The sequence below is a fragment of the Sinocyclocheilus rhinocerous genome, unplaced genomic scaffold (assembly GCF_001515625.1).
Source record: "Sinocyclocheilus rhinocerous isolate Xijiao unplaced genomic scaffold, SAMN03320098_v1.1 scaffold4658, whole genome shotgun sequence".
Lineage (NCBI taxonomy): Eukaryota > Metazoa > Chordata > Actinopteri > Cypriniformes > Cyprinidae > Sinocyclocheilus > Sinocyclocheilus rhinocerous.
In genome coordinates this window covers 62711-68414 of record NW_015667316.1, presented here as the reverse complement: position 1 = coordinate 68414, position 5704 = coordinate 62711, and the positions used below count along the sequence as shown (strand labels likewise).

At 40.3% G+C, this 5704-nt stretch overlaps 1 long non-coding RNA gene across 1 annotated transcript in view; it reads left to right on the top strand.

Annotated features, from left to right (window-relative positions):
* LOC107733798 (uncharacterized) overlaps positions 1 to 575 on the top strand; it is a 3011-nt gene extending 2436 nt beyond the window's left edge. The window contains exon 3 of the long non-coding RNA XR_001639021.1: positions 519 to 575. This is a non-coding gene — a long non-coding RNA (uncharacterized LOC107733798). The remainder of the gene's footprint in view (positions 1 to 518) is intronic.
* Positions 576 to 5704: the final 5129 nt, after the last annotated feature.

Sequence of the window (5704 nt, the reverse complement as noted above, 5' to 3'; positions counted from 1 at the left end):
GCGACAGCGACTACAAAAATCTCGATAAGAGGGAGTTGTTATGGAGAGGAATTGCAGATCAAATAGGATTCGATGTGTACCGGGGTATTTCTGTTTTTCATTAAGTGCCATCTAATGTCAGGGAGTGAATTTGCACGTTCACTCGGCTCATCGCCTGCGAAAATCGATTGGGTATGAACACAAAAGACGCGTCGAAAAACGTCGGCGATAAGCACGCGCGACAATCATCCCGGTGTGTACGAGGCTTAAGATGTAAGATTTTTCGAAGTGACTCCTCCCTCTTATTGTGCAAAGTGTCAGGGGACACTAAAGAGGATTCCCCAGTTGACAAATGCCACCTTAGCGTGAAATCTGCTGCCGATTACAGCAATGCCACCCTGACTGAAGATGCCAATAGGAAAATCCCACTTGGCAATGACATCTGTCAAGCTGACACTGCTGTAACAGTGGATATCAATAATGACGATCATAGTTATGCAGCTTCAACTGCTAAATACGCGAAACATGACTGCTTTCAGGTTGATCACAGCTACAACCTAGAGTCTCCAAGGACTTTAAAACGGGAAAAGCAGGACACAGAGCAAATTCTACAAAATTACAGGAAAAAGCTTAGAAGGCAAAGCCAAAAGTCCAGACGGTTAAATAAAAAGGTCTGCACCTTAAAGGGTGTCACCAAAGAACTCAAGACGAAGCTGTTTATATCAAATCAATGTGCATCTTTACTTGAGTCAATTAATGAAGTGCCAAAACACATCTTGCGGAAAATACAGCAGGGGAAAAAGTCAGCAAAGTACTCAGAGGAACTGAAGCAGTTTGCCACCACACTACACTTTTACTCCCCAAAGGCATATGAGTATGTCCGTGACAATTTTCATAAAGCTCTGCCACACAGTCACACCATCCGCAATTGGTACAGCAGCATCTCAGTCGATTCTGGATTTACTGTGGCATCTTTCACAGCATTAAAAGGTCACGTACAGGCAAACAAAGAGATAGGAAAAGAAACTGTCTGTGCCCTAGTGATGGATGAAATGTACATTCATAAGATGACAGAATTTGCAAGGGATCAGTTCCATGGCTATGTGGACATAGGCACTGGAGAAATTGACAACACACTGGCCACCCAGGCCTTGGTCCTCATGGTTGTAGCTGTCAATGAGTCATGGAAAATTCCCATAGCATACTTCCTCATCACAGGTATGGATGGACAAGAGAAAGCAAATGTTATAAGGGAGAGCCTTAGCAGGCTTCATGAGGTTGGTGTTAAAGTTGTCTCACTTACGTGTGATGCCCCCACAAGCAACTTGACTATGATAAGGGAACTTAGCGCTCACCTAAATATTAACAACATGAAGCCCTACTTCTTGCATCCTGAGGACCCTACACTTAAAGTACATGTGTTCCTGGATGCATGCCACATGCTAAAGCTTCTTCGGAATACCTTTGCATCTTCTCTAGAATTTGAGACAAAGATGGAAGGAAGATTAAGTGGAAGTACTTTGAAGCACTCAATGAACTTCAAGAGAAAGAAGGTCTGCGACTTGGAAACAAGCTAAGGATGGCTCATTTACAATGGAGAAAGCAGAAAATGAAAGTCCACCTGGCAGCACAGCTCTTCAGCAGCAGTGTGGCAGATGCCATGGAGTTTCAGTGAGCAAGGCTTGAAGTTGGAGGAGTTCAAGGGTTTTGTTGTAACTGTGCAGTTTGTGCGCACTGTAGATGCAGCTTTTGATGTACTGAACAACCGAAATCCCCTAGGAAAAGGTTTCAAAGCTCCGATCAAGCCAACAACTAAAGACTGAGACCATTTTGAAGCAGGCAGAAACTATGCTCCGTGGGTTGAAGGTCCAGCAGTACAACAAGATGGTGCCACTTCACACAATAAAAAAGAAGACTGCCATATATGGCTTTATTGCTAATGGCAGAAGTGCACTCAACATCTACCATGATCTTGTTGAGACAGCCAATGCACCATGCAGATATCTTCTGACCTACAAACTGAGTCAGGACCACTTGGAGCTCTTCTTTGCTGCCATAAGAGCGAGGGGTGGGCACAATGACAACCCCAAAGCCAGGCAGTTCAGGGGAGCATATAAACGACTACTTGTAAGGCACCAAGTGAAAACAGGCACAGGCAACTGTTTGCTGCGAGACAACACGTACATTCTCAACTCAACACCTGCAGCTGTAAATGTTGCCCGCAGAATGGAAGTTCAGTTGGTGGAAGAAAGTGTGCCTGAAGATGACACCCTTCCTGACCTCCCAGATGTATGCAGCCTTTCTGAATACAAAGAGGCAACAATCAGCTACATCACAGGGTTTGTGGTAAAGAAGATGAAGGAGAAAATCACCTGCTTGCCTTGCTCACAGGCATTAACAACTGATGGGCCTGCACATGATTTCATTCATCTAAAAGACAGAGGCGGTCTGCAGAAACCATCACCAGGCATGGTATCTGTGTGTCTGACCACAGAGAAATGCATTCAGAGGAGGATCAAAACAAATGGAGGTCAGCTTCCCTCTGGACGTGGAGTCACATTTACCATTGTCAATCAGGTTCTTGCAGATTGTGCCGATAAAGATCTTTTTCCACATCTCCACAGCCATATGTTTGAAACATGTGTTGAAGTGAACCACATTCATCTATTGGTAAAAATGACCTCCTTGTGGTATTGCAAAGTCAGATTTAACCACTATGCAAGAAGGGAAACCGAAAAAGCTAAATCTGGCAAGATGGTTCGCAGACAGCTGACTAAATTGATAAATTTTTATGGGGAGTAATTTGAGTATATTTGTCACCATCACCTGTTACCCCCCACCACAAATTGTTCGTCTGCTAGTGATGAATTAATCCCCATTCACACTATGAGCATGAAATCAAGCTAATGACGTAAAAATTAACCATGGCTTTACTATGGTAAAAGTGTAGTAACCTTTTTTTTTTTTTTTGCAGATTACCATTTGTATAACCACAATTTTATTACAAATACCATGGTTAAACTATGGTTAGTTTAGCAAAACTCGGGTTAATTTGTGGTTACTATGGTTTAACTACAATTTTTTGGTTTTATTTAGTTTAAAACCATGGTTAATTTTCGTAAGAGCAGTATTGCTTGTGTGCGTTGGTGCTCTTATTCCAGTGTTTAAAATGGCTAAATGAATGTGCGCTATAACTGCCTTAAAGAAATTTACATTTAAATAAACATTCAATTCATTTTTAAACAGTAACGCGTTGACAGTGCGACTACTTTGAATATTCATATTTTGGCATTGTATAGAGTGAAATGATTGTGAATGAAAAATAACACAGAATAGTGACTAAATATATTTATTAGACAAAGAAAGGTTCATTCTGATCTTATTCATCAGATCTCACACATACTGCAGCATCGCGATTTCTAGTTTAGAGCACTGACACCCGGTGGTGAAACAATCAGTATGATTACCAGCCACTGCTTTCTCAAATCGGATTATGCTGGATTAAAACCTAACCCACTTAAACTCTGGGGAGTTTTTTGGTATTTTCTCCCAAATTTGACATACTCAAATTCAAATGTTTACCCTACACACATACAATGGAGGACATTTTAAAAAATGGTTTCATTGTAAAGAAAGCCCTTTGAACTTCAAAATATGAGTGTAATTCTTTATAAATAACATATTTTTTCAAATATTACAATAAACAAAAAAAACAGGCGCTTTTTGATAAAAATTTTTTTTTTTTTTTTTGAAAGTCTGTAATTCAGGTTCTATTAGGTCCAGCTCTCTGCAATTTACTTTGTTTGATGCCACTAGATGCCAAAAAGTACCAGAAAAAAAGAATCTTTCAAATAACAGCTTCTAAACAGGAGTTATTACATTATATGTGAAGCGAGGCAAATTGTCTATTTCTGCATCTAAATGTGTCATTGTGAGTTTCCTTTGCAAAAACAGGCTTTATAAAACACATTAACCCCACAATCCTATTTTACTCTGTGCCATAAGCACTTTAATTGATTATTGATTGAATTATGTTTCATTTTTATGTTTTTCTAAGTAGTAATATACAAAATGGCACAAGCGAATTGGACCAAATTTCAAATATTGTGTATTCTACAATATGTTTAATTATTTCAGGATGCACAAGACTGTCTACATTATAAAATATATCTGGTTTATCACAATCTAAAATAGAATCCATATCCTCCAGCTTTATATCATTCCATTTATGTGCATTCTGTATTGGTATATACTGATTCAGAGCATCTCCTCACCTCATCAGCTGAGCCATCCCTGTATCCAGCCTCTTCCTGCCAACATCTTTGCATCCCTGTACCAGAGCTGAGCTAATCCGATAGCCACGGCTGCTATGACCTTCAGAGCGTGAAACAAACAAATAAATGATCATTCACACAGCACTTTAATAATCCATGTATATTTACTGAAATGCATCATGTACTGTACTTTTCTGTCAATAAACAGTTTATCAGATTGTTAGCTGTGCTATCACGTTTCAAAATAAAGACTCAAAGATCACAAACGGAGAAAACAGGCTGATAAAGCCTCACCAGACGCGCGTTCATTCCTCTCCACGGCGCCGCTGAACGTTCTTCATCATATACAACTTGTAATATGATTATCATTAGGGCTGCACGATAAATCGCATGAAATAATGCTGCTCAATGTGAAAGCACGCACGTGATGGAGATTTACCGCTGATTACAGAACCGGCTTTCTGACAAGATGCGCGTTAAATATCGCATGCGATTTATCGTGCAGCCCTAATTATCATAGATTGATATTTTCCGAGCCGCAGATGCCGTAGCCTTTCCGCGATCGATCGCCTTCAAAACAGTCCGAAACTACAAATCCCTACGCACTACACTACACACACAGCTTGCAGAGCTATCCCGGATCCGGATGCGGTGTCTGCCCCCTCGCCCACCCTTCCCCCGCTGTTGACGCAGAGGTGTCAAATTTCACAACTCTGACTGGCCCACTGAGCGAGAGTGTCATGTAACCTGACCTATTGCGGTCCACAGCCCAGCACAGAGATGTAAAAGATAAGACCTGCCTGCCTACAAGCGCGTATGATTTGGAGAGCGCGTCTATAGCAGAAAGTGCGTCTATTTTTTCTGGTGCGCATCTGGACAAAACGCTATATATCTCACCAATGGAAGCACGCAGAAACGTGAAAATGGTCTTGTTTGAAAGAAGAGATCCTAATCTAAAAGATAATATAGAGTATATAGATATTTGTGGCTGTTTGCGGCTGACTGAAGCAGTGCTACGAGTAGGAATGTAACCCATACGAAAATTTGCTTAGAGGTGAGAAATTTCACATTGCGATTCTATTAAAGATCATTCGATCTGTGATGGTCACACAATGAAATAATCTACATAGTCAAATTCCTGAGAATGAGAGCTTTCTTGTGATATATGACTTGACTGTTTTGTTAAAAATATATAAAATAAACATTCTTCGGAAAAATTATTCGCAATTGTTTGGCGGAAATTCGTGTGTGGGACGAATACATTTCTAAGCTTAATTTGACTGCTTTATGAATCCTAAAACCAAGATTTATGGTATTCTTTGTAAAGAAGACACTCCAAGCTTTCAAATGAACCCATATATAGGCTGATACCATATAAGGAAGGCTATGTAAATGAAGCATAAACATTTTTAACGCGATTTTGGACCCGTATCCGGGTCCGCAGAGTTTAA